We start from the raw sequence: 27,537 nt of genomic DNA, 5'->3' as shown, positions 1-27,537 counted from the left end.
AGGCTTGAACATGCCATCTGCAGAAGTGTCAAAACATGGTTACTCTCATGTACACAGCAGAAGCACAGGTGGCATATCTGGGGCTCTCCAGATGTTGGTAGACTACATCTCCCACCATCCTGACCACTGTCCATGCTGAACGTTGTTGGATCCGGTGGAAGGCCACCCCTGGATTAAAGGGCAGTTTACAGCTAGAGATGGTGTTGGGTCTATGGATAAAAGTTCTGACCTAGGTATCACTTCACCATAACATACATTGATATGTTTAAGATCTGTTTGAATAAAGCTGGGTTCTGGGGGTTTTGTTTTTGTTTGAGTTACTGTGTGCTTGCTTAACCATAATAATGTAAAGCGAAGAAATCCAAAAGAATGTATATTTGAAAAGCATTTCCATTTCTGTTAAATTGTGTGGCTCTTTAAGATGGCATTTCCATTTTGCATAGTATGTCTATTTTTATTTTTTTTAAAGTGTAAAACTGCTGCTCAATCAGAAACCTTTTAGTTTATCAAAATATGTTTTAACTGATAACCCTGATCAAACAATTTGTTATTGCAGCCCTAATTGGGAACTATAGAGGACAACTTAAAAGTCTAAGTCTGGTTACTCAATAAAATTATATTTCACAAAGTCAAACTGCTACAGAATTATGACCGGTTTGTTCACAAAGTTTGAGGGAAACAAAAATTAAGCAAAAATCCTAAAGTTAGCAAGACTACTCAAAAGGGAATGGCTATACAAACATCTAAATCCTAAATCTTAGTTCTATGAGGGAAGAGTGACAGCTCTGGTTCCAGTTCTAAGCACCACAATTTAAGAAGGATATTGATAAGCTGGAATGTGCGCAGAGGGGGGCAACCAAGATGATCAAGGGTCTGGAAACCAAGCTTATGAGGAACAGTTGAGGGAGTTGAGTATATTTAGCCTGGAAATGAGGAGACTGAGAGGAGATACGATAGCCATCTTTAAATATCCTAAGGGCTGTCACATGGAAGAGGGAACAAGCTTGTTTTCTCCTGCTCTGGAGGGAAGGACTCGAACCAAGTTACAAGAAAGGAGATTCTGACTAAACATACAAAAAAAACTTTCTGGCAGTAAGAGCTGTTTGGCAGTGGAACAGAGTCCCATAAAAGGCACTGGACTCTCTTTCCCTGGAGATTATTAAGCAGAAGTTGGATGGCCACCTGTCACGTATGACCTAGTTGAGATTCTTGCTTTGCAAGTGGTTGGACTAGATGACCCCCGAGGTCCCTTCCAACTCTACAATTCTATTATTCTAAAATTCTTTGAGAGGTTTTAAACATGTTTAATGAAAATCTATACTAGAGGCCCACATTACAACTAACAACAATAAACGTATTTTTCGCACCATAGGACGCACCGGACAATAGGACGCACTTTGTTTTAGAGGGGGGAGAACAAGGGGAAAAAAATCCCCCCTCTCTGCCCAGCACCTCTTCAGCGAAGCGGCAGGAGGCGCTGCGCAGAGAGGGGGAGAACTCTCCCCCTCTTGTTTTCCCGCTCTAAAACAAGGTGCCGTTTAAGGTGCGTTCAGGCGGCTACCTTGGAAGCCTGGAGAGCGAGAGGGGTCGGTGTGCACCGACCCCTCTCGCTCTCCAGGCTTCAGGTTCCTTTCAACCTGCTCTTTGGGGCTGGCGGGGGGAAGCCCACCACCAGCCCCAAAGAGCAGATCAGGGAGCAGCGGAAAGGCGCAGCGGAGAGGCTCCTGCCATAGCCGCACGTCACCTCTCCAGCCGGGAGAGGGTCGCGGGGGGCTGCTTTAGCCCCGCGCGCGCTCTCTCGGCTAGAGAGGTGACGCGCGGCTGTAGAGGCTCCTGCCATAGCCGCACGTCACCTCCCCAGCCGGGAGAGGGTCGCAGGGCTATGGCTTCTTCGCTCCATAGGACGCACACACATTTCCCCTTCATTTTTGAAGGGGAAAAAGTGCGTCCTATAGAGCGAAAAATACGGTAGCTCCTTTGGAGAAAAATTACAAAGATTCAAAAGACTGGACAGAAGAATAAGAGAGTCACAAAGGTGACTCTAATGCAAAGGATATGTACCATCCCGTCCTTGTTCCTTGAGATCATGGTTAGGTCAATGTCCTACCATAAACTATGAATTCCTCTTTCGACTTCTTGAGTACCTCCTCTTTCATTCTGAATATGCTAGGGCGTTTTCTTCAATGGGCCACCATTCCTATAAAGATGTAATTACGATACTGCCTGTAACTCAATCAGGTACAGTGGCACCTTGGGTTAAGTACTTAATTCGTTCCGGGGGTCCGTACTTAAGCTGAAATTGTACTTAACCTGAAGACCACTTTAGCTAATGGGGCCTCCTGCTGCTGCCACGCCGCTGGAGCACAATTTCTGTTCTCATCCTGAAGCAAAGTTCTTAACCTGAAGCACTATTTCTTGGTTAACGGAGTCTGTAACCTGAAGCGTATGTAACCTCAAGCGTATGTAACCCAAGGTACCACTGTAGAATTCACTGGTAGTTCTTCAGCACAAGCATCCAGACTTTACTCCACAAGTCTTCCTTAATTGACAATTAACTTGCATATCCATTGCTACGCTGCTGTTTCACCTTGGGCGTTAGCCATACTGGAACGTTGCCATTTCATATTTTCTGAATAAAGTAACTGTCACTCCTTACACTGACAGTGAGTCAGATGCATTGTAAGCTAACTTGTTGATGCATTTCAGACGGGATCTTATAACTAAGCAGGCATCCTTTTTTCCAAGCACACAGTGGAAAAAATCTCTGTAATTGTGTCTCAGGAGCAAAGTAAAAATTCTGTGCTCCTAAATAAATACTTCAAGGGGAGTTACCAAAGACATAATGCTTCTGGTCAATAGTCTTGGCATGTTCTCGAGATATTTTTCAGCCTTTAAAAGGGATTATGTGTACCATTCCTTCAGACACCTTCCTTCTACTCTGCTTAAAAAGCGAAATCAAAACAAACACTGGGCTGGAATTTAATAACCTTTAAAAGCTATGAGCTGTGATAGAGAAAATTATGAATTCCCAATTGTTTTTGTACACTTGTGTGGTAGAGACTATTGTCTTGGGCTAAGTAACACCAACACTGCTGTGCCTTAAAATCTGATTTATAAAATATTGCCCTTAATTAGAAAAAAATACACAAACAGAAAAAACAAGGGTTCTGGCCAGCATACAAAGGCACAATATATGGCAAGTACAATGAATGTATTTGTCACAATGGGCCTGCTGTTACCAGGCATGTAGTACATACAAGTGGTACTCCTGGATCATCAAAATAAGTACGATATTACAATTAATGATATATTTTCATTTCTCCGACTCAAGAAAATTATTGGAAGCGTCAGAGCAGCTGTAGCAAACAGGACTGGAGCCCGGTGATCCCAGTTTTGAAGAGAAACTCCTTCTTCAGCTGACAATATAATAGAAAATGGTAGCGACCCAAGGCAAACAATATAATATAACGTAAACTTTTCCAGACCCTGAGCAGGCTAACTCACCCTGTGAAGTTAACAAGGTCCCACATTGGGTACAAATTGAGGCAACTGCTGCATGCTGGCTGGCAGAGCAGAGGAAGCCCAATAGTGGATATTTATGAGTAGAAACTGTAAAGCACCAAGGGTTTATTAAAGAGGTATAACAAGAAACAGCCCAAAGCAAAAGATGTATTCAACCCATGAGGTGCTTGTATTGAGAAGACGAATTCACTTAATTTCTTGTCTGAAGAGTACCTTCTCAGTGTTAATTCTGTTGTATGGGTCAGACTTCAGTCGCCAAATGGTGAAAAATTGTATGTCTGTGTTACTGTGCTTTTTCTGGAGATAAATTTCAATTTATTGCATGTGGTCAAATGTTCTAATCCGTTCCGGAAGTCCGTTCCACTTCCAAAACGTTCGAAAACCAAGGATCAAAGGGCTGCCAGCAAGTTCAATGGAAAAAAATGAAAAATGCACCTCGAAAGCCCTTTAACTTCCGAGGCGCATTCAAAAACAGAAGCATTCACTTCTTGGTTTATGGCTTTCAAAACGTTCGGCAGCCAAGACGTTTGAAAAATGAGGTTTGACTGCGCTAGGATTGGAGAACACAGACCTCACATTAGGAATGCTGTGACAAGTGCCCCTCTGGTGGAAAACTATCTCCAGAAAAAGCACAGTGACACTGACGTACGTGCTTTGTAACAGTGGGTAAAGGGACCCCTGACCATTAGGTCCAGTCGTGACCGACTCTGGGGTTGCGGCGCTCATCTCACTTTATTGGCCGAGGGAGCCGGCGTACAGCTTCCGGGTAATGTGGCCAGAATCACTAAGCCGCTTCTGGCAAACCAGAGCAGCGCACGGAAACACCGTTTACCTTCCCGCCGGAGCGGTACCTATTTATCTACTTTCGAACTGCTAGGTTGGTAGGAGCAGGGACCGAGCAACAGGAGCTCACCCTGTCGTGGCGATTCGAACCGCCAACCTTCTGATCAGCAAGTCCTAGGCTTGCCATATAGTGTGTATCCGTTGTACTTTGCTTGCCATATAGTGTGTCTTTGTATGCTGGCCCGAACCCGTTTTTTTCTATTTGTGTATGTTTTTATACAGCGGATTCCTTATTTTTTTGCTTAATTTGTTTGCAGCTGAGGTATAAGTGTAAATTCAGCTACTCCACCTACAATAAATCTGAAAAAAATAATCATTGCATAACTTGTAAAGAAACAGATTCATAGTTGAATTCAAAGCCACTGGGAGGACATCAACATCAAACATTTCTTTTTGACAGGTGGAACGATTATTGTGTTTCTTGCCCTGCGCATTGCTCTGTGGTTTCTCCTAGCTCTTCAGAGCAAATTTCGGAGACATGCAGGGAAGCCCCATGGTGCTAGCAAAAACCCTTGCAATGGCCTCTGCTAGCAAGCCAACTTAACTGAATCCAACCCACTTATCTCATTATTGCACAGGTGCTATGTGTTAGTGTGGTTTTTAGCCTCCTCTGTAAGTGGCTGATCCTCCCATCTCTACATTTCTTTTATTTCTGGTCACATGGACCCACACCTATAATGCCAGCATAAAAATTGGAGTAAGACTAGAGTATCTCAGGACACAAAGATTACACCATAGTTATGTCTGGTGAATGACACGAAAAGTGTTGGTTATTAGTGCTCAAACAAATGCTCCTTTCATTCACTACATTAATCTTGTAACACACAAAACACAGTAAGAACACTAGGTACCATTTACTGATTTCAGATTGTCATGCACTCTCTTGGAGAGCCAGCAGTCCAGAACTGAACAGCATGTGGAAATTATGATTAAAAAAAGAGGAGTGCAAAAATTTGGTGGTTACTGTGGAGCTAAAGACAAATGCAGTACAGTCATACCTCGGGTTAAATGTGCTTCAGGTTGAGTGTTTTCAAGTTACGCTCTGTGGCGACCCGGAAGTAACGGAGCGCATTACTTCCGGGTTTCGCCGCTCACACATGTGCAGTCGCTCAAAATGATGTCACACACATGCACGGAAGCGGCAAAACACAACCCGCGCATGTGCGGATGTGCAGTTGCGTCTTACGTTTTACTCAGGATGCGAATGGGGCTCCGGAACGGATCCCATTCGCATCCAGAGGTACCACTGTACTTCTTCTCCACTGCTTACTCTAGATGTAAATAAAACAGACTGTGTTTTATTTGCCTCAAGATCACCACATCCACCCAAAATGTGGGTGTTACTTTTGTCATGTAAAGATGAACTAATGCAATAGGCACCATTTCTATTGTCTTTTTGGTGCCTGTTGAATACCCCTCCCCAGCGCGCACACCCCAGTATTTTAGCTTGAGATCTTTATCCCAGTCTGCATCTATATGCAGTGCTATTTTTCTAGCAAAAGAGGTGCCAGAACTCACCATGTACACCTCCCATGTTTTCTTATAATGGCAATGGTGCCCACCTGAGAGGTGTTTGAACCGAATTCCTCCTAGTTCCAGTTGGGGGAGGGAATCCCTGTCTATATGTGACTTTGTTTATATATATATGCAATTGTTTTTATTGTTTTTATTATGAAGTCACTTGGAGATATTTTATGGGAACAGCAACAAATAGATTCAAATAAAAATAAATGAAATGGCATAGTCCTTCCTCCTCCTTCTAAAATGTAGAATTTAAATATGCATAGCTCTCCCCTGTAAGGCTTACCCAATACAGATCCTTTATCTAAAATGCAAGTTTCCAGCAGGCTGAGTGGTTTTCCTTGTGTATACCAATCCATATTGACGTTTTAAGTGATAAGTTCTAAATGCACAGTCACATGTGCAGGTCGCCCCCCCCCCTTTTTTTTACTAAGAATAGGAATATGATGGAAATGGAAGAAGAGGCAAGGAGAGAAACAGAAAGAAATTGCCTCAAGTCACATTCCTACATATAGTTGGCATGCATCCAGTTTGTGGTTGCGATAAGAAATATGTAATCCTATTATACGGAGTAGAGTCAGAATGTACAAATAGTTCCTGGAAATGGAACTTCTCCAGTAAGATTATTCCTTTTTGGCATAATAGTTATACAAGTAGATCTAGGCTATAAGTCTTGTGACAGTTGACTGTCAGAACAATTCACCACACACAACTGTGGTGTCTTTGTCAACCAGACACAAAGAGTGTACTGCATATGCATTAACTTGCAATTTAAATGTTAATATATATTTTTAAAGCAGAGCTCAAGCCATGATATGAGGCAGGAACAGGGCCATTCGTCTTAAGTTTTAAGGGGGAAAGATTGAATTGGCACAATTGCCTATTGCAGGAGACTTTGCTTTTAAGACATCAGAATAATAATCTTCTTGTGAGGTGATGGGAGACTTGCTATGCTCCAGATGTTGTTGAACTCCAACGCTCAACAGTCTTGGTCAGCATGACCAATGGCCGGGGTTAATGTCATGACCTGGAATTAGATTCCCTTTTTGTCAGAGGAAGATACAGAGCAGGGGTTCCTAAACTGTATTTCCATGAGCTTCATTCGGGTGATCTGTTGCACGTCTACATTAAACAGTCATTGTTATTTTTAATTGTATTTTCATTGCTTCTTTTATTTCTTATATTGTATTTTATCGCATTACAATTTGAATTCTGGGCTCGTTCTTAGACTCAAGATCCACACAGACTGTTGCTATCATACTTCACATCCATGAATCAATAATGTAAACTGAGCAATCAATAGTGTAAGGAATCAATAGTATAAACTGTGGCGTTCAGCCTATCAAACATGATAGACCTTAAAAATCTGTTGTTTTTAAGTCTTTCATTTTCCATGGAAAAGGACAAAATGTGTAAAGAATATGTCTGAGCTGGGACAGTTAAGGCAACAGTGACATTGTGTGATTAAAGAACACACACTATGTCCTGGAAGAAGGTGGAAAGGAAATAATAAATAGAATCAACAACACAAATGTTAAAATTATTACTTCTAGGAGCACTATTTATTTGAAAATGGTCTTGAATGCACACACAATCACATACATATATTATACACAAACGCACTCTTGATACAATGGTTCTGAAAATAGGATGGTTGCTGCTTTAAAGAAATGCGGGTTTTTAAAAAGGCTACAATTCTCTCAAACTTGGCTATCAAAATACTATTTAATTTTTGCTTTTTGTCCAAAAGAATTAACCATGAATTTTGAAGGTAACCCATTGATCGGCCCACAAAAAGATGGAAATCTGCCACAAATTAAGAACAGGTGAAAGGTGAAAATGCTACGCTGTGTCTTATGCCAACTACCCAAGCCCAGTTATCAAATTATAGCAACTTAACATTTAAAAATTGACATTTATTTCACGGAAAAAGCAGTGTTCTGCCCAGTAAATATCAGTCCTTGCTTGGGGAAAGTTTTAGACACTTATTCAATGGTGAGCCTTCAAGCAAAATTTCAATGAATGTTCAGTGCTTAAAAAAACACACCTAGGTGCTTAAGTGTTAAATCACCAGCATTGTCTGAAGGGAACACAAAAGTTCAGGAGTGGAGAGGATATTGAGGTAGATGCAGCCCTCGGTTTCCCTTCCCACTTTTCTTCATAATCAGTACTAACCAGCCTAACTTGAGGGGGAAAACAAGGGATTATCTCCCCCCTCTGACCATGTATTTCCCCAATATTTGCAGCAGTGTCCTAGAGGTATAAGTGCTATGCTACTATGAAAGAGCTAATGGATCCATCAATAAGATTTATGGAGTCCTTCCTGTTTCCAGCAGCTAAGTATGGCACTGTCAGCACAAGTGGAAAACCGAAGGGGAGTATTATTTTCACTTATGTCAGTCTTTGGAGCAAGCAAGCTGGCCAGATTTTCTGAGCAGTAATCTCATCTGCACTGTCCCCATTAGTAAAGTGTAGAAAAAAAGGAATGGGGTGGGGGTTACTCTGACCAGTTAGGAGACAGCAGGGTTGTTGAGGTTTTTTTTTGGGGGGGGGGAGGAGTTAATAGTTTGCCTTACCCACTACTTGGAATGGTTAGGGTATGTAATCCTTCTACTAGATAGAGTTGTTTATTGTTGTTTCAACTACCATGGTTGTATCAACCACAGAAATACACACACTAATACAATACTGAAGAACAGCATCAACTGAAATATATCTTTACATTAATATACACCATTAATCAGTACCATTTTTCTAGAAAAAGAGGTGCCGGAACTCACCACGAACACCTCCATTATTCTCTTATAATGGCAATGGTGCCCACCTGAGAGATGCCAGAACTAAGTTCTGGCTGAAAATAAAGCCTTGTCAATAATTAAATTAATAATAATAATAATAATAATGTTTTTAAAAATAAATTAATATGTATGTGTGTGTGTGTTGCTAACATTCTTTTGGAACCCGAACGTCTGACGGGGCTTCCGCGGCTTCTGATTGGCTGCAGGACCCTCCTGCAGCCAATCAGAAGCCTCAATTTGGTTTTCGAACATTTGGGAAGCCGAACAGACTTCTGGAACGGATTCTGTTCGACTTCCAAGGTACCACTGTGTGTGTGTGTGTGTGTGTGTGTGTGTGTGTATATATACACACACGAAATGTAAATATATATATATATATATACGAAAGCAAATATATATATATATATATATATATATTAATAATAATAATAATATAAATAAAATATATAGGTTAAAGAAACTAATCTGAACTTAAAGCAGTGGAACTGACTGTTGCGGAGAGTGGGGTGATTAAAAATCACTCACCCCATCTAGAATATTCCACCATTCTTCAGCAGAGTTTCCTTTCTTTCAACAAAGTAAGCGACTCATGTATATGTCAAACAATAATAAAGAAAATTGTATTACAATAACATACAATCTGAGAGAAACAAGAACAACATGAGAAGGCAAGAATGACAGTTGGCCTCTCTAACTGAACACCCAAAGGGAGCGGCCGATTCCAGAGAACAACACAAAACCCCCACCCACCAGACGCCAGACATTCTACTCATCTAATTAGGCCCCAGTGTTTTTCTTACAGAGACGCTCCTTCTTTGGAGGTTTTTAAGCAGAGCTTGGATGTATGCTTCAACGGATTCCTTGGAATAGATGATCCTCAGGGCCCCTTCCAACTCTACAATTCTATGAATCTATGAGAAGTTTTACACATTTTAATGGCAATCTATACTAGAGGCCCCCATTACAATGAATTCTTTACTCAAATTATTTCTCAAACAAGTTTATGCACACTATATTTTGCCAAGCTGTCAAGCAATATGTGGCCTTCAGTGGCTGTTCCAATGACAATACCTGGAGCGAGTTTGCTCACATAAACCTGCACTAGAAGAGTAAAGAGGGAGTACTGAACACAAATGAGATCACCATCTATGTTTAGCAAACTGCAGAATGAAGATTTCAGTTCACTGAAGGGAAGGCTGCATTGTTTTCCTGTGCAAGTCATGCAGCTCACACGATTCATAGAAGTCTTGCTTCTGCACACTTGTCTTTCTACATCTCATTAGAACCAACCTTCTGCTTGTTTGAATAGAAGGACTCTAGGGCAAGGGGAAAGACACTTTCAACATTCATTTCCCACTGAAGAAGCCGTTCCCTTTTCAGCTGATGGGCAAAGTCAGTCTTTCTATGGGCTCGTCCCCACTTCTGATTGTACCGTGCCTAGGAAGCATGGGTCTGAGTAATTTCCCCCTTGCCCTGCTCCTTTCCAAGGGAAAACGCACATTTCAGCAATAGATAAATGGCAATTGTGGAAGTGTGGATAAGCCCTATATCTGGGTGCAAGTATTTCCACTACTCAAGTCAAAATGTTAGGAGCAGAAAATGATTTTCCATGTTGGTTTTCATTCTGCTATTTGCCTCCTGATTCTTGTCAGCAGCAGAATTCTTGATACTAGAAATTAAGGTAAGTGTTAATTAGGGAGGTGAAATTGGTGCTTCAGAAATCAATAGTAAAGTATTTTAAAGTATTTCAGATGGGATATTCATCACTGCCTCTCCTGAACTGCTCAACTCTGAAAGTTCAGCTGTGACCCCATGTTCCTTTTTTTACTTAAGAAGTACACATCTGAGCTCAAATTCCATGTATTTCTCTCATTAGTTTGGGGAACGACACAAGCAGCAAAATAATTCACATCCATGTCTAAAAACTCACAGTTACCTTAATTTTGCTCCTTGAGGAGATGCTCCAATTTGCTTATTCTAAACATGATTTATTCTAAAATCAAAGTATGTGCTAAAAAGGAGACAGGTTGTTCTGTACTGAATGCTGTGAGAACTGCCTGAATAAACCATGCAGTAAGGGAAATAGAGTGAATTTGCCTGCTGTGACAAAAGTCATACAATCAACCCTTGCTCAAAACTTTATTATTTCCTTTTTATATATTTTATGGGCCTTGTCCATCATTTTACAATCTGACCTTTATGTCCTTTACTAAAGCAAACACAGCAGCGATTATGGAAAACTGACTTTAGAACAGCAATAAAGCAAACTGAAAGAGCCTTTATGTATAACACTGGGGCTTATATTTGAACTGTCAAATCAAATACACGAATTATAAAAAGGAAATATTTTTAAAATCCAAAAGTTTCTTACTGACCAGTTCTGTCCTTTGTTACCTGTATGTTAGTAAGAATGACAGATGAAGGAGTACCTACAAATGCAGAAATAGAAAAGCAATTGTTTCTTTAGAAAGATTAAAGCCCCCAAAAAGCCCAATGGGGGATTCTGCTCATATCACTGATATTCAGACTTAGACAGATGGGAAAACGCAAATGAGAATTGGCTTACACTGCAACTATTCAGCTTCCATCAGAGCAAATGTGTCACTTATTTTGCCTTCAGCGTTCCTATATTTATCCCTTGTTTATTGTTTTGATTAATTGAATTATTAGGATTATTATACTGTCAGACAGATATTGTCTGCAGATAATTACTATGGCAGTTTGCCAGTAATCTTGTGGTCACCGTGTCTCATCTCTCCTTGAATATGAAACTCTCAATGGAGAAGGAAGTGGGTTAAAAAATAAACTTTGTACAACAGCAATCATTACAAAGTCAACGTTCTTCATCCTTTTATGCACAGCAGTACCCAGTAGTCTGTTTTCCTTTCATGTTCTAGAAACTGCTGGAAGATGCAGGCCTTTTAAACAGCAGCGCAACAACATTCCAATCAAAGAACCACACGGCCAATTTGAGGACAGGAATTTAACTTCAAGAAAAAGAAAAGGAAAGGAAAGGAAAGGAAAGGAAAGGAGAGGAAATGAAAGAGTAGAGTAGAGTAGAGTAGAGTAGAGTAAAGTAAAAGCCTACTGGGAGATTACTTGGCCTCAAAGACATTATTATTATTTTTTAAAAAAATTATTAGTATTTTCCACACACCAACATCACGAAAGATATCAAAAAATAACAATACACAACACACAAAAATCAACATTCGAAAACTAAAAACAACAACAAAAATCCATATCTTACAAGTTAATATTATAAACACTAAAACAACAACAAAACATTGACTTCCACCAATCCCACAGGACCTCCTTTATCTCTCATTGTGTTTTCCTGTTTTCTTTATCATCTCTATCCTAACATCTAGATATAAATCCTTCTTTCATATCCTTTCACTTCACAAGGTTATTCCAGACTCAGCCAGATTTCTGCCCTCGAACCTTGACTTTTCAGGTATTCATTTAGGCACTCCCATTCTTTTTTTACTTCACTTTTTGGTTTTTGTCTTATTATGTCTGTCAATTTGGCTAATTCTACGTATTCTGAGAGCTTACATAGCCACTCTCCCCTAGTGGGTAACTGATTCCCTTTCCAGTTGTGAGCTCTCTCCCCTCATGACAGTTAAAAGAGGAAAGTTCCACACTAAATATCATCCATTATACTACACATAAAAACCACCCCTTGGTGTTGTGGTCACTATAGACATTCAAGGTATTCGATTGCCTGGAATGGTGATGTTATTAAAAGTGCTACAACACAATCAAATGGGCAACAAATTCATCTACGCCATATTGAAACTGCCAATTCTTCCTTGGTTCACACTAATTTCACCTCAACCACCATTGATAGGGGTACTAAACAAGGATGACCTTTACCACATTTGTTCTTCATCCTCTCCTTGGTAAAATTTCCACCTATTCCAAGGTGAATTCTTTACATCAAAATGCAGTAAAAAGAACTGTAATATTTGTAAGGTTCTCACAGTGGAGGGAAGTAGAGTGCATGTGTCCAGCAGAGCCTGCACCCAACCTCAGGACCCTAAATGGCTGGCAGCCTGGTTACACAGAAGGTATGGTCACGTGGGAGGAGGTAAATATCCCCCCGCCATCACTAAAAGCCTGGCAGATGGCAACGGGAAAGACTTCCTGTGTTAAACTGTTCTGGAAGCTTTGCTAACGCCACCTTGGTAGTCAAGATAACCCCACAATTAACTGGTAGCTGCTGTAGCAATGAGCTCATATATGTTTATATTCACTTGCTTTGATATATGCTAATTAGCATGCTTTGATGTTATCCTTATCTGTGGGCTTGGAGTGCTGGGCTCTGAGCCCAGAAAGAGGAACTACCTGTAAGACTTGGGTATTTGCCACCTGTACCCTCATCTGGGCAGGTGAAGTAATGGGAAGTCCTAGACAAAGTGGTGTATGCTGCTTTGTGCACAGTGGTGCCTCAGGTTACATACGCTTCAGGTTACAGACTCTGCTAACCCAGAAATAGTACCTCAGGTTAAGAACTTTGCTTCAAGATGAGAACAGAAATCGTGCTCCGGTGGTGCGGCGGCAGCAGGAGGCCCCATTAGCTAAAGTGGTGCTTCAGGTTAAGAACAGTTTCAGGTTAAGAACGGACCTCCGGAACGAATTAAGTACTTAACCTGAGGTACCACTGTATATAGATGATAGTCATTGGCTGAACAGCAGCAAGAAAGTGACCTAAACAAAGAGGCCTACTAAGATGGACCAGCACTCATGCTTCTCATAGCTCCAAGGTCAGATATCTTAGATGGCTCATCAAGAATAAGTTATCACAGGGGGAGCACTTTTTTTTTAACGGTTCTTTAAAGCTGTGTACACATTACCGTTTATTCTGGCTCCAGTGCACTCCCATTGCTGGTGCTTAAAGCTGTGCACACACGATGCTAGTTACAATCCATATCTATCTTGTGGCGCCTTGAGAAATACTGCTGTTTGACGTGTTTTCACTCAAGGCATCTTCCAAATGTGACTTGAAACACAGGAGGTGGGAATAACCTTGCTGTATTTCAAGCTGCTGATGTGTACATAGCCTAAGCTATTTCTTCTGACGATCAAGTATATTCTGTTGGCCACAGGAACAGAACAAGAGCACTATGGAAATGGCCTCATTCAGAAGGTCACCCCATTCAGATGTTTTGTACTTCAGATATTGCAATAAATGCATTCATATGGCAACAGCTATGGAGGGAACGCACCTGCAGAAATTCCTATTTTTATCTCATAGTAACAAATGAAGAGCAAACTATTTATTTATTTATTTATTTATTTGATTTGATTTGTATGTCACCATTCAACCAAATATCGTAAGGTGGTTCACCCAAAAAAACACATACACAAAAGATAACAAAATACAAAACAATAACCCCCTTCCCACACAAGGCCACAAAATGTTTAATCAGCCAAAGGCTTGGTTATAGTGAAACGTTTTCGCCTGGTGGCTCCGAAAGATATGTAATGAAGACTCCTCGCAGAGAGCATTCCACAAATAGGGAGCTATCACAGAAGGGCCCATTTCCATGTCGCTCCCCTACAGACCTCTTGAGGAGGGGGTACACGAAGAAGGGCCTCAGGTGACGGTCACAGGGTCTGGGTCTGTTCATATGGGAAGAGGGTTTCTATGAAATACTGTAGTCCTGATCTGTTTAAGGCTCTCGGGTTACAGACGCTTCAGTTTACAGACTCCGCTAACCCAGAAATAGTACCTCAGGTTAACAACTCTACCTCAGGATGAGAACAGAAATCGTGCGGCGGCAGCGGGAAGCCCAATTAGCTAAAGTGGTACCTCAGGTTAAGAACAGTTTCAGGTTAAGAACGGACCTCCAAAACGAATTAAGTTCTTAACCCAAGGTACCACTGTATAGGTCAAAACCAGCGCTTTGCATTGGGCCTGGAAACCGGCAACCAGTGAAGTTGGGCCAGGATCAGTATATTATGCTCAAATTGCCTTGCCCCAGTGAGCAACATGACTGCCACATTCTGCACCAGATGAAATTTCTGAACTGTCTTCAGAGGCAGGACCCTCATCTCACGGCCTGAGTGAGAAAAATACTTTATAGCCACATGTATGCGCCCTTTATAAAAACTGGCACATTACGCCCTTGCCCTACAAACATAACCTCTAATACACAGTCTTATGGCTATTTTCTTGCAGGCAAAGGTTATGACAATGATGTTATTAAAAACATGAAATACACTGGGACAAGTATGAGACTTTTACATGCTACAGAATCAACTACCACACAAGTGTAATCACTACCTCCGATTCTAGATCAATTGAGTCAGCCATGTCACCATGTTTGCAGAAAGATTTTTATGTTTCCCCTCTTAAAATTTAAAATGATTAAAAGTGATTTCTCACAGCATTTTGCTAGCCTGAGGCTTTGATGCCCATCAATGTTCAAAAATCCCTTCCAAAAACCCATCCCCTCCTATTAAAAGCAAGATGTGCTTCTAAGCCATGGGACAAAATTAATCAGTTGGTTGAGTTACCAAGACAAAAGGAGGAGGGACTAAATTAAAGCAAATTTAGGCCTCACCTGCCATATATCCTTTGGCATTAGCCCACATTATATCCCCAGTCTCTATCAAATGGGGTATTGATTTCTGTTTTTCTTTTTTTCCCCCCAAAGCACATATTGTAAAAACTGGTTTTTTTGCCAGATGGAACAAAGCTGGAGACAGAAACAGCTTCATCAGTACAACATGCATGTTACAAAGACAGAGCTCAAAGCTTGGGCTAAAAGATGAAGGATATGAAAGAGCCAATTTCTTTTACATCAATCAATTATCAACATGATACTCAGTTGTAGGACATCAAAAGGAAGAGATTTTCCCATTTAGTTACAGCGGGGGTGGAGTTGGGAGGATGCTTGACAAGTAAGTTCTTTTCTTCAGTCTTTATAAAAAGTGCATGCTGCGTTTATGTTCTCCATCGGTGCCATTCAAAAGGCGAGAATCATTGCAGATATTTGACATCTGCTAACTTGGAGCCCTTTTCCATGAACCACACCCCCTCCCCAAATGCATACCATCTGCACTTTTTCGTTTTGGCTTAGTACTGGGCTTGTTCCCATTTTGATTATATGAAACAAACCAGGCTCATCAAACAATGGCTTCATGAAAATTTAGTGGGGAAGATGTCCAGGCTATTTCCTTCACAGGTAATTTTAATCCGCTGGAACCAGCCTGGTAGATCTCAAGTCTCAGGTAGATGCAATTGCTAATAAGTCTCACAAGGCTGTAACACCACACGCAGACAGACAGACACACACACACACACACACACACACACACACACACTGCTCCCATGAGTTTAATCTATTCTTAACATATGAAGTATCTGCTAGTGAATCTCTTGAACATCATCAAGATCTTAAACACAACTCCTCCAATATGAAATGTATGACTGCCATCTAATTCCCACCCCCTCCTCCACCTCCATTCTAGTGACAGCAGCAAATAAACAACCCTTCCGAAGATGTAAAATTAGAACCAGGATCATCCTCTCTACAGTTCCTCTAGATCAGATCTCATTTCATCCTCCCTTCCCAAAGCTGAAGGTGCTTAAATTCAGAATAGCAAGGCTCCCTGCTGGAGTTGCACAGGCAGCCTAACAGGTGTGCAAGCTTTCCGCTGCAGGCATCTAGCTATGAAGCCTGATCTTGTGGCTGCTGGAGTCCAAGCAGCGTAGGAGAAAGCACAAAATGCAAGAGAATACATAACACACAGGCTTGCTGTTGCTTTTAGACACAAAAGCCCAAAGGCTGAACTCAAGACAGCAAATTTCCTAGCAAACTTATTCTTCTTTTCAAAACACAACTAGCTTGTTTTATGTACTTGTTTGTCAGCACCATATTTGTAAGAGCACACGCTTTGCCTCTTTAAAGCGTGAAGTTTCCAACAATTAAAATGACTTGCCAAAAATCTCCCTCCGATTGATCCCCATTTTGCTTGCTATGCAATTAACAGGGAACAAAATAAGCGCAGTCCAAGATACCTTCTCGTTTCATAATAGCAGGGACATAGCTACGAAGGCCGTATCCTATTTTCCCTTCACAGTATCACAGGCAAGACTTCCATTTTCTTTATCTGAATGTGTAAACTAAATACCTGACTGGCTTTACATTGTTCTGAAGGCATCATGTGTTCTCACCCCAGAGGGAAGCATCTTTCCGTACCTTTCCTTTCCTCAAGAATTTGCATACTTAATGAATTGGACACCAAAGGTTGGGAAAGTAAAAGGCCACTCATGCAAGGATCTTCATCTCCACTTCATCTCCCCCCCTTGCAAAGCCTCCCAAGATACTTCTGGTCAATTTAGAGTACCACCCACCCACCCACCCAATGCAGACCCACCATCAATGTAAAGCCCTCTTAACCCTAGAGTTGCTTTTCAGGAGGCAGAAAATATATTTGTGCACGTAGCCTTCTCCTTGTCCAACATTTGAATCCAATCCTATGTTTGTCCTTAAGTTGGGTTTTTTTTTAAGAGAAGTATTAATCTATAAAAAGATGCTCCCACAAAAACAAGGCCAGTCTTGAACAGTTATGCATAAATAAACGTTTTAGACTAATTGAGGGGAAATGTTTTAATATTAGAACACTCTATAGAGAGAAAGATTAATAATATATATGTTCATGAACTGCTTTTCGTTAAAAATGCTCAAAGCTGCTTACCGTAAAAGAGTACAAAAATGAAACCACAACAAAGACCACTAGCATGCATGCAACCCTATAGTGTCATTATTCCCTTCCCATTTCCCTTTTCCTTTTATAATTTGTAACTGCCTATGTATATTGACAGCACTGAATAATGACAAACCGTAACACATTTACCCCTCAGTTAAAATAAGCCAAAGCTTGCATAGTGTACACCTAGCCTCTCTGAAAACTACCAAAACACAGTCAAGCTCCAGATAGATAATCAAGACATTGAACAAACCTGCCTTAGGTAGTTACCAAGCACATTTCTCTACATTTCTTCTGTAGGGGTCTCAGCTGTCACTCTCCTTTGCCTTGATTTGAATTGCTGTTGACAGCATACCAGTAAAGACTTCAGTGATCAGGATCAAGTGTCTCCCAGCACTAGCAGAGGTATTTATACTGCCTCTGCAAGATATATAATATCTACAATGACTGGGAGTAGTTTGGGTGAATGCTCATGAACCATATATATATGGATTTTGTCACAAATCCCTTAAGCATTATAGTTTTAGTTTTCATTTTTAAGTACAGGTAATTCTAATAATGCGGGGGAACATCTCAGTTTGTCTTACAGAATTTTAAGAAAAGAGTTCTTATGACCTCTTGCTGCTTTGATGGTTTCAAATGTTCTACTCAATGTTGGGGGAGCCTCACCCTGCCAAAAAAAACCCCCATTAAAGTCCCCCTGGTACCCAGGAAGTCAAAATTAGAAATGTTTATTTTCAAAATGCTACCAAATGTAGAACACTTATTTGGCCCAATCTGGAAGTTCAAAGAAGCATTATATTGCTCCTGCAACGTAATGACAAAGTTATTTGCACAGCCAATCATGTGTAATAACTACACAATGTGCCCATGTAAACAAAATCACTGTTTTGGTAAAGTCACACCTTCCACTAATCAAGTTCAGGGATAACTTCTTGCATGCTAGCCAGATTTTTTAAGAGAGGATATTTTATTAATTTGTAGTAAAATTGATCAATTCCAACAAAACCTGCAGATTGTTACATGCTCATATCAACAGCATATAAAAAGAAGAATTGAGTTGGGATGCTGTCAAATAACTGAATCATTGATTACATCATCAAAGCTGCCACCTATCTGTGACTTCGCCAGCCAGATTCAACCCCAAACCAATCTTAATGTGATATTCAGTGGATATACCAAATTCTACAGGCTTGAAAATCATTCTCAGTTTAACTTGGAAAGAAAGAAAATGTCCACACATTTAGTATGTACAAGTATATCTTTATAGGGAATGTCTGAATGCATGTGCTGTAGAATGGCAAGATGTTTGTTAGCTTCGTTATGGGACTTGAACTTATGAGGCTGGTTTGTGCAGTAAAATACAGTCTGATCCCTGGAAGGCTGCCTGGAGCCCAGAGTAACCCCTAGGAATACAGAATAACTCCTGGCCCTCCTTGATCCAGACTGCGCAACTTCCTTTGTCGCTGCAGCAGTATACACACCAGAACGGGCACACTTGCATGGCTTTTGCAGAATCAAATGAGATTTGCCTCCTCTAAGCCTGTCAAACCCAAACAACTCCTGGCATGCAGACAACTGTATTGGCTTTCTCACAGCCCGATTTGTCAAAGTGCTTTACCAGAGCAAGTCTCAGTAAAGTCAACAAATCTTCCTCTATCAGTGCTGCATGAAGACTGCATTTTTAATATACTAAACTGAGCCTAAACAAACCACCCAACTGTGCATGGCTAGAAACTCAATAAGTTGAGGGTGGGATGGGGATAAGGACAAGGGAGTTTTGTTTTTCACCATAAAATGAAAGATATAATTGTTCATGTCGTCGTTTCCTGAATTTGTGCATGCCAAAGCCTTTAGGTGACTTGCACGTAAAAAGCAATAAATGTGAATGCCTATGATCATCCATAACCCAAGCATCCTTTCACATAGCTATACTAAAAAGGTTCCCTACCTAAAACTACAAGAACAAAGATTCCCCATCCCCACACCCTAAAAACCAGCCTCCTTGGTTTCAGGTATGGTTTTAGGAGGGAGACAAGCAGACCTGCTGCAGACCATGCCAGTCTGTGGCAGAGGTTAGGAAGTGACCCTGGGCAAATCATAGTCTTTAAATCCAACCTGCCTCACAAGGTTGCTGTGAGGATAAAAGGGGAGGAAGAGCTCCCTGGAGGAAAGATGTCCTGAACCCCTGGCCTACCTGGCAGCAAAGTCAGTATGTCAAGTCCTCAGTCCAGGGTCAATCCACATGTCCAAAGTGAAGCACAGTTCTACAGAGATACTGGAACTGCCACGCTGAGGCCCATCAAAATGGGCAATACAGCTCTGTTGTCCTTTTATACTTTTCATGCTGATTGCAGCACCTGGGCTTGATGAGGCATGTGACCCTCACCTGCTCCAAGCCTACTCCAGCTGAAGAATCACACACCTTCTCCCAGAGCTAGTGAGCCCCACCTGGTCAACTGCTAGTGAGTTCAGCATTAGTAGTCTGCTTCAGCCTCCTAGAGTGCCCTGCCTGTTGCTCCCTACATCTCAGAGCCCACCATGTTCGTGGAGTCAGAACATAGCTCTGGTAATGGGTCCCACTGCTCTGGTTCCTGTGCGTTGAACCCCTTCCCCTCATCATCCTCCGTCTCCCCACAAGTACTTCCTACACCAACTTCTCCGTCCCGGTCCTGGCTACACCCCTCTTCCTCCTCCCTGTTGTCCTGCCAGTTCATGACAAAATATTGTGGCTTGAAGATCATAGAATCATAGATCTGTAGAGTCAGAAGGGACCCCAAGGGTGATCTAGTCCAACGCCCTGCAATGCAGGAATATTTTGCCCAATGTGGGGCTGGAAACCACACCCCTGAGATTAACAGTCTATCCAGCTATATACACGTGACAAATAAAGTATAATAAAATATTAAAACTGTCATTGGGATCTGGCACGGTTTGGCAGCCCCAGCCAGAGGAGGAGTAAGGAGAAAAGGAAGAGGGGAGAAGCGAATGCTGCCACCTAAGGATGCCGGTTCTCCCCCTTGCAACTCTACAAGTTGGAGGGGAGAAAGCAGATCTGCAACTCTCCCTTCTACTTCTCCTGCAGGGAGCAGAGCCTCATTGCGGAGGGGGAAGTACTTTGACCAGCTGAGTAGGAGGAGGTGGCAGCAGAGCTAAAGTTAAAGGGGCAGGACACAGCGCTGTCACTGAGAACCAGGTGCATCCTCTGTAGATGAGACCAGACTAGAGATGGGAAGGCCTGGGGGGAAAAAACCCTGGAAAAAATGGGGGGAAACCCCAGGTTTTTTCCGTCCCCCCCCCCTGGAAAAATGGGGGGGAGCGTGTGGAATATTCAAACTATATCAAACTGTTTTTTCTCTCTTGTTTTTTTCTGGAAAAAACGGCTTTGGAGAAAAACAGGGGGGGAAACCTGCCCCCCCCCCAATTTTTCTGGGTTCTTTCCAGGCCTTCCCATCTCTAGCCCAGACAGAACCCAAGCTTGCACATGAGAAAGTTCTGTGAGTGAGCTTGCCCCACCATGTCTTTAAAAGCTTTGCAAGAGGGGTGTGGCAACTGTTGGGACATCTTTGCCTGCTTCAGTTCAGTTCTGCATCTCTCTGATGCTCTCAAGTAAGAGCCGCTGTCGTGTTTTGATACGAAAGCGTGACATTATCATACAGTTGACACAATCACGGTGATTAATGCAGGTTTCACACTGCTAGAAGGATTGGAATGAACTTCCAGCTTTACAGTTAATGGTGTTTGATCTGTTAGGGTTATTGACTCGTAGTGAGCACAGGAGAAAAGATTAAGAGAGTCTGGCTGACAGTTACACACACACACACACACACACACACACACCACTTAAGATTTGTATTAGCATACTGTACCAAGAATTCATTACTCTAAAATCATCAAGCTGAAGCCCAAACAGATGTCAAAATGCCCAAAAAATGAGTGTAGTTAAACACAAATCCTGGTTACCTGGATTAATGTCTAGGAGCCTGGTTAGCCCAGGTATTAGAAAAATGTCACTGGGCAATTAAAGTTTTAACTGATGGCTGCTGTGTGTGTATGTACACGCAGAAGCTAACAGCACATTTCCCACCTCCAGCATTAAATAACTTTTATAGTAAAATAACCATTTAACTTTCAACTGAGTACCACAGAATTCTTTTGTGTGCTCATCCCCTGTGGGGAGAACACCCCATCCCTTCCTTACATTAGCCTTTTCAGCTAAAAGAGGCAGTCGCCTGCTGTGCAAAAAGCAGAGCTTCCTTGGAAATGTTTGTCTTTCACCAGGAGACAACAAACCCACACCTCCCACTTGGGTATCACAGTTCACCAAGATGGAAGGAGGAGATCTCTTTTCCTCAATTTCTGACAACTGTGGAAATCAGTTTTGAATTGAAGGCGGCGGGGGGGGGGGGGAGGCTGATGGTTGGATTTCAGCATCTGGTAAATTGTGGTAACACTGCTCCCAAACCTTGAATTTACTGCCTACAGGTCTTATTATGAAGCCAAAGACTTTGTGCTGTTGCAGTTATTTAAAAGTAACCATACTCAAATTGCGAACAAATAGACCAACAGATCTTAATGCTTTTAAACTGTTATGTACTGAGTTGAATAGGATCCAAAAGGCAGCAGTCTGATTGGTCCTAGAACAACGGGATTCAGAATGCAGCAGTCTGATTGGTCCTAGCACAATAGGGTACAGAACGCTTTGGCTATCATGGCTAATTGTTACATGATATCTGGCAGATACAAGTATTTGGCCAAAATAACAGAATTCAACACTCAAAAGAGAACAGACCAGATTACTGATCTAATCAGCAACCTCTGCATTTTAGTATATCGTTCTTAGTTCCCTTGTTACCAAGCTATAGGAGTCCTGAGATGTTATATAAAGATGTTACACATCTCATTTCCAACTAAATAAAGCTTAAAAGCAACGTTATTGGCAACTGCTATTAAGCCTTCAAAAATCATCCAGGCAATTATTTTCTTAATTAAAAACAAGTTTACGAGATTGGCTATCCCAAACTTTTTATATGAATGATTAAGCAGTGGGGGAAAGGCTTTTTAAAGCAGATGGAGCATAGAGCTTTCCACACAATGTTTGGGTTGAAAAAGGAGAATTTTGGAAGCGAGCTTTTGCGACTTATTTTGTCACAAGTTATTTATACCAACTACTGACTGGAAGATTTGCCTTATGTTAGATGGCTCTCAACAACATGAGTCACTATTCAGTGCTACTGAAAAACATGATGTACCACTGTTCTCCTTCTCACTACTCTAGAGGATACCCAGCTTGTTGCCAAGCACAGTGTTACATGTAGGTAAATCAATTTACATTTATAGCCTGCTACCCAAGGCTCAAAAGCAGGCAAGATTTCCTATGAGACTGGGCACAAGTTATTTCTGTGCTAGAGATGGGGAACTGGAACCGAGACAGAGATTTGCCCCAGGAGCTGTTAAGTACAGATTTGGGATCTGAACCAGAGCTTCAAGACACAATGCAAACACGAGGCCTTGGAGCATTGATGTGGAACAGATTAAGAATTCCACCTAAAACTAGGGCTGAAATTTATGGTGTCCAGATGCTGTTCTGCATAACACTCTGTAAGAAATCAGCTTCTGGAATCGTCTGACAGAACCTGATGGTTCCCTGACCCCAAGGAGCACGCCTGGTTTTTATCACTAAAGAAATACTAGCAAATGCTGTTTTTAAGGACACTTGCAAACAAGGCAGCTGCTTGCACATGGCCAAAAAAAGGAGAAAAACACACAGATGAGAACACAGATTTGCATATAATTAACTGCTCTTATCAAGTGTTTGGTATTGTTTTACATTGTTTAACTTGACCTTATTAGGGTTTCAATGTACTACTATATTCTGTTTCAATCATTTTACTGGAAACTGCTCCAGGATTGCAATTTGATGAAGGGAAGTTTGGAAATGAGATAAACAAACACAAACTAATATATGTACAGATGCGGATTAATTTTGTTAAAAAATAAATTTTATTATAGGAAAAACGGATTCAAATATTATTATCTTTGTATCAAAATTAAAATGTTAATCTAAATAAAAACAGAGAAAAAATAAAAAATAGAGAAATAGAAAAGGACAGAGAGAGAAGGGATAAAGGGGAGAATGGAAGCAAGAGAAAGAGAAAAAACATAGAAGTTAAGAAAATAAAGAACTTCTGATTCTTTGCCTGTCCTCAATATATAAACATTATCCAACTCAGCCACTCTTAATATAACACCCAATAAAACCACTTTCTATAAACCAACATTATCTTCAGTCCTCAAAACCAAATGTCATTAGTTCATTTTCTTTTTCACACAAAAAGTCGCTGAGAGGTTTCCAATCTTCAGTAAATGTTAGCAATGACTTTCCTCTGATTAAACATGTCAATTTCACCCTCTCAGCTAAGTCCATTAATTTTAACAACCAATCCTCCATAGTTGGGAATGATGAGTCTTTCCATCTTTGTGCATATAAAAGTCTCACCACCATAATCGTATATTGGAACCAAGTTCCATAGTCTTTTTTCCCCTAATTGTATATCCATATAACCTAGAGTTTACCAGAGTGTAGACAACAGAAACTAGGCATTCCCTGTCCAGGCAGGGTTGTAGCTGATAGGAGGTGTTCTGCAACCACTAAGTTCGCTTGTGCCTCCTCAGGTAGACATACAGCCAGACATACCCCCAAACCGTGCACCTGCTCCTTTAGAGGGATTGCAACCCCATTCAGAAGAGGTTGAACTAAACAGAAACAGTGCCCTGGTCTAATCTGGATTGAGCTTCAGTTTATTGGCTCTCATTATGGAAGCCTAACACTGGTCTGATAGATCCTATGCCACACCTCCTGAAGTACAGGAGGAACTGAGTTCCATGTCCTAGGCATATTGATAACAACACACTCCAAATTCCTGGATGACACCACTCAGCAGCTTTATGTAGACGTTCAGCAGCATGGAGGATAAAACTGACCCACATTGGAGGATCCAAGAATCTGAGCATCCTCTTCCAGGTTCCACCCTCTGGAGACAGCCATCCAAGTAAGACTGGGATTTAGAGGAGTCAACTCCTAGGGGCTAAGATCCCTTCTACTCCACTGAATAAAATATTTGAGGGGGCCGCTCCCCTCAAAGTTGATGGGCATTGCCATTCAAATGGTGTGTGTGTGCCACATCTTGTGATTAATTATGTGGTACGGGGCTTACCTGCACCCCCAATATGTTATTCAAGTTTTCACACTTGCTGGGACTACTCTGAAGCAGTACTACCCTAATTGCAGACCAGAATCCCCACTTTGTAAACAGTTTTGCACTAAAATCATAGTCCACAATGCACCCTTTACAAGCCCCAGTAATAGCAATGTGGGTAAAAGGTGCCAATGAAGCACAATGTGTGGTAAAGTATATTATTTTCTTCTATATTTTCAGCACTTGATTTGAGGGTGGAGGAAGAAGAAAGAAGATGGTGGGCAGACTAGCATGAATTGCTAAATGAGGAAGATGAAGAATTAAAAAGAATGCAACTCACATGCAACACTATATAGCAAGAAGATGTTTTTCTCCTTTAAAGAACTACGGAGTCCAATTTTTAAAGAGCTCAAAAATTCTCAGATGAAATTATTCTTTTACAAGCTCCTTATTTGGACGGCAGCCATATGAAAACACATACATCAGAGTTACTCCTATTTATTTCTGAAGCAGATAAATCAAGGAGGCACCTAGCTGATCTGCCACATGGTGCAAGCAAAAGGAAGTAATTTGATGGAAACAGAGGCAGATATATAACAGAATCTTTGCTCACAGCAACAGATTTGGTGTACATTTGGTTCTACATAAAAAGCAACTAACTCTTGCCTCATTTAACTGATGACAACTCTTCCACTCAGTGTTAAATTATTCTGCCACGGACAGCAAGAAGAATATATAGTGGACTTCTAAGTCTACTGAAAACCTAGAATCTTGAACAACTATTCTCAAAACAGAGCCCAAACCATGAAGATGGCAACTGTTTTACAGTAGTATAAACCCTTCATTTTAGCTCCTTCAAAGGTTGATTCTGTATTAGAACTAGACAGGTCTTATCTTAGAATGCTATAAACATAAACATCACGAACTACATGCACTTTGCCAGTTCTACACTGATAAATTAAATATACAGCCAATCAACCATTTATTTTTTTATATTAAGAGGCAATTCCAATATTCAAATTTAGCTCTTGGAGATTTTCTCTTGGTAGGAATGTAAAAAGAAGTTCTGAGTAGGCTTATGACTAGGGAAGTGGAAGATTATAATCTCGCTAAGATCCTCCTACATAAGTAATGCTGCCAAAAAGGGGGAGGGAAATCTGCCTCTTCCATTATAAAGAGAGTGTGTGTGTAGGAAGGTGCTAACGGGCTTAAGAAAGATTAAAATATTTGTGTATAAAGGATTTAAGAAGCTGCACACAGCACTTAATGGCGTTCATCACAGACTTTAACAGCCAATGCCTCCCTTTTTTAAAACAAGCTCTCTTAAGTAGCTGCTAAAGCTTAAGAACACACTATATATTTTTGCATCTAAAAGTTGAAATTTCACTCAAAGGAAGGTAAGGTAGATTTCTGAATTCAAAGCAAAGGTAGGCAAAACCATTCAGGATTCATTATGAACACAATCTGTCCTCTCAGTAGCCTTCAACTCTTCCTCTCTTCAAACGCTACATGAACACAGAAAGAGTGACTAAAAACAATTTACCTTTCAATAATTCATGTCTCCGCAGTCACGTCTAGCTTTGCAACAAAGTTCATTCATAGTGCAAGTCTGATTTAGCTGATTCAAGCAGCATTTTAAACCCTCCTACAAAGAACTGCTGGTCAAAGGAGGTTGACAGGAAAGACTGGAACAGCTGTGTTTGTAGGGAAGCTTTTGAGGTGCATCATCATGTGTCAGAACTGTTCCCAACCTCAAAAAGCTATGGCCAAAGAGACCCAACAACAGAAATCTCCCGCTGGCAAATTGCAACTGTTTTTGCAGAAGAAAATATTTTTAATACATTCATGCCTATACAACCAAGTGGGTGGATGTGTGTGAATTTTGCATTCAAAGGGATGGATGGCACGAGCTGTCAAAAGGCAACCATGTAAACCAACATTTCAAAAAGGCTAGACCAAAGGGTCTGCCTGCACGACAAAATGGCAGAAATTAAGGGGCAAATTATGAGAGTTGATAGGGAGTAGCGTAATCAACGAAAGACTTAGCTGGATACAATCCTAAATTCAGTATTCAGACTAGGCCCACTGAACATCAATCAAGTCTATTAATTCAGTCGGTCTGCTCAAAGTATGACTTGCTTGGATATGGCCTGTATATTTAAAGAGATGGTACTCCAGAGTCACAGTGGTCCTCCCTCTGAAGGTCCATGTATTCACTCAGAGGTTCTTTGATACATCTATGTCACAAGAGGACCAAGCCAGGAAGGCTTTTTACCACTTCCAGAGGGCACACTGGCTACAACCACAGTCAACCACTGGCAACAGCCTGACCACATTGGTTTACGCATTAGTAACCTCAAGGCTTGACTACTGCGATGTGCTTTATGTGGGTCTGTCCTTGTCTGGGAGTGTGAACTAATGTAAAACACTGTCAAGAGCTACATCTAAAAGCAAGCACATCTTCATTGCGTGTTCTAAGGAACATGCAGTCATTACGGCCAAGTAATGGCCTTGTAGGATCTGGTGTTACCATATTACTGAAATTAAGAGTTGGGTGGTGCAGACCTGATCAGTTTTCTCAATAGGCAACCCTTGGGAAGCCTCATGAAAGAGCAGGGTATGCATATACCGTATTTTTCTGTCTATAATATGCCCCCATGTATAAGACGCCCCCTATTTTTGGGGACTCCAATTTAAGAAAATGGGAGGGGGAAATCTATCTGTGTATAAGACGCCCCCAAATTTTGGACATTATTTTTTAGGGGGGAAACCTAGTCTTATACATGGAAAAATGTGGTAATTTAAAAATCAGTGGTACAGCATATATGCTTGGTATGCAAATAATTCCACACTCAAATTCACACATCCTTGCTTTATGTTTTTAAGCTCAGGTAAAAGGGCTGAAATGAATCTCAACTCAAAGCCTTGAA

At 41.1% G+C, this 27,537-nt stretch overlaps 1 protein-coding gene and 1 long non-coding RNA gene across 3 annotated transcripts in view; one reads left to right on the top strand and one right to left on the bottom strand.

Moving 5' to 3' along the window:
- Window positions 1–27,537, bottom strand: part of KLHL29 (kelch like family member 29) — a 424,682-nt gene that overhangs the window by 337,299 nt on the left and 59,846 nt on the right. The window lies entirely within an intron of this gene.
- Window positions 13,906–27,031, top strand: LOC310703461. Its single transcript, XR_014524150.1, has 3 exons — window positions 13,906–15,596; window positions 17,709–17,813; window positions 24,848–27,031. It is a non-coding gene; the product is annotated as an uncharacterized lncRNA (long non-coding RNA).

The sequence above is a fragment of the Podarcis liolepis genome (genome assembly GCF_965112155.1).
Source record: "Podarcis liolepis genome assembly, chromosome: 3".
Taxonomy (NCBI): domain Eukaryota; kingdom Metazoa; phylum Chordata; class Lepidosauria; order Squamata; family Lacertidae; genus Podarcis; species Podarcis liolepis.
Note: the sequence above shows the minus strand (reverse complement) of the source record. Positions and strands in the feature narration are given on the sequence as shown.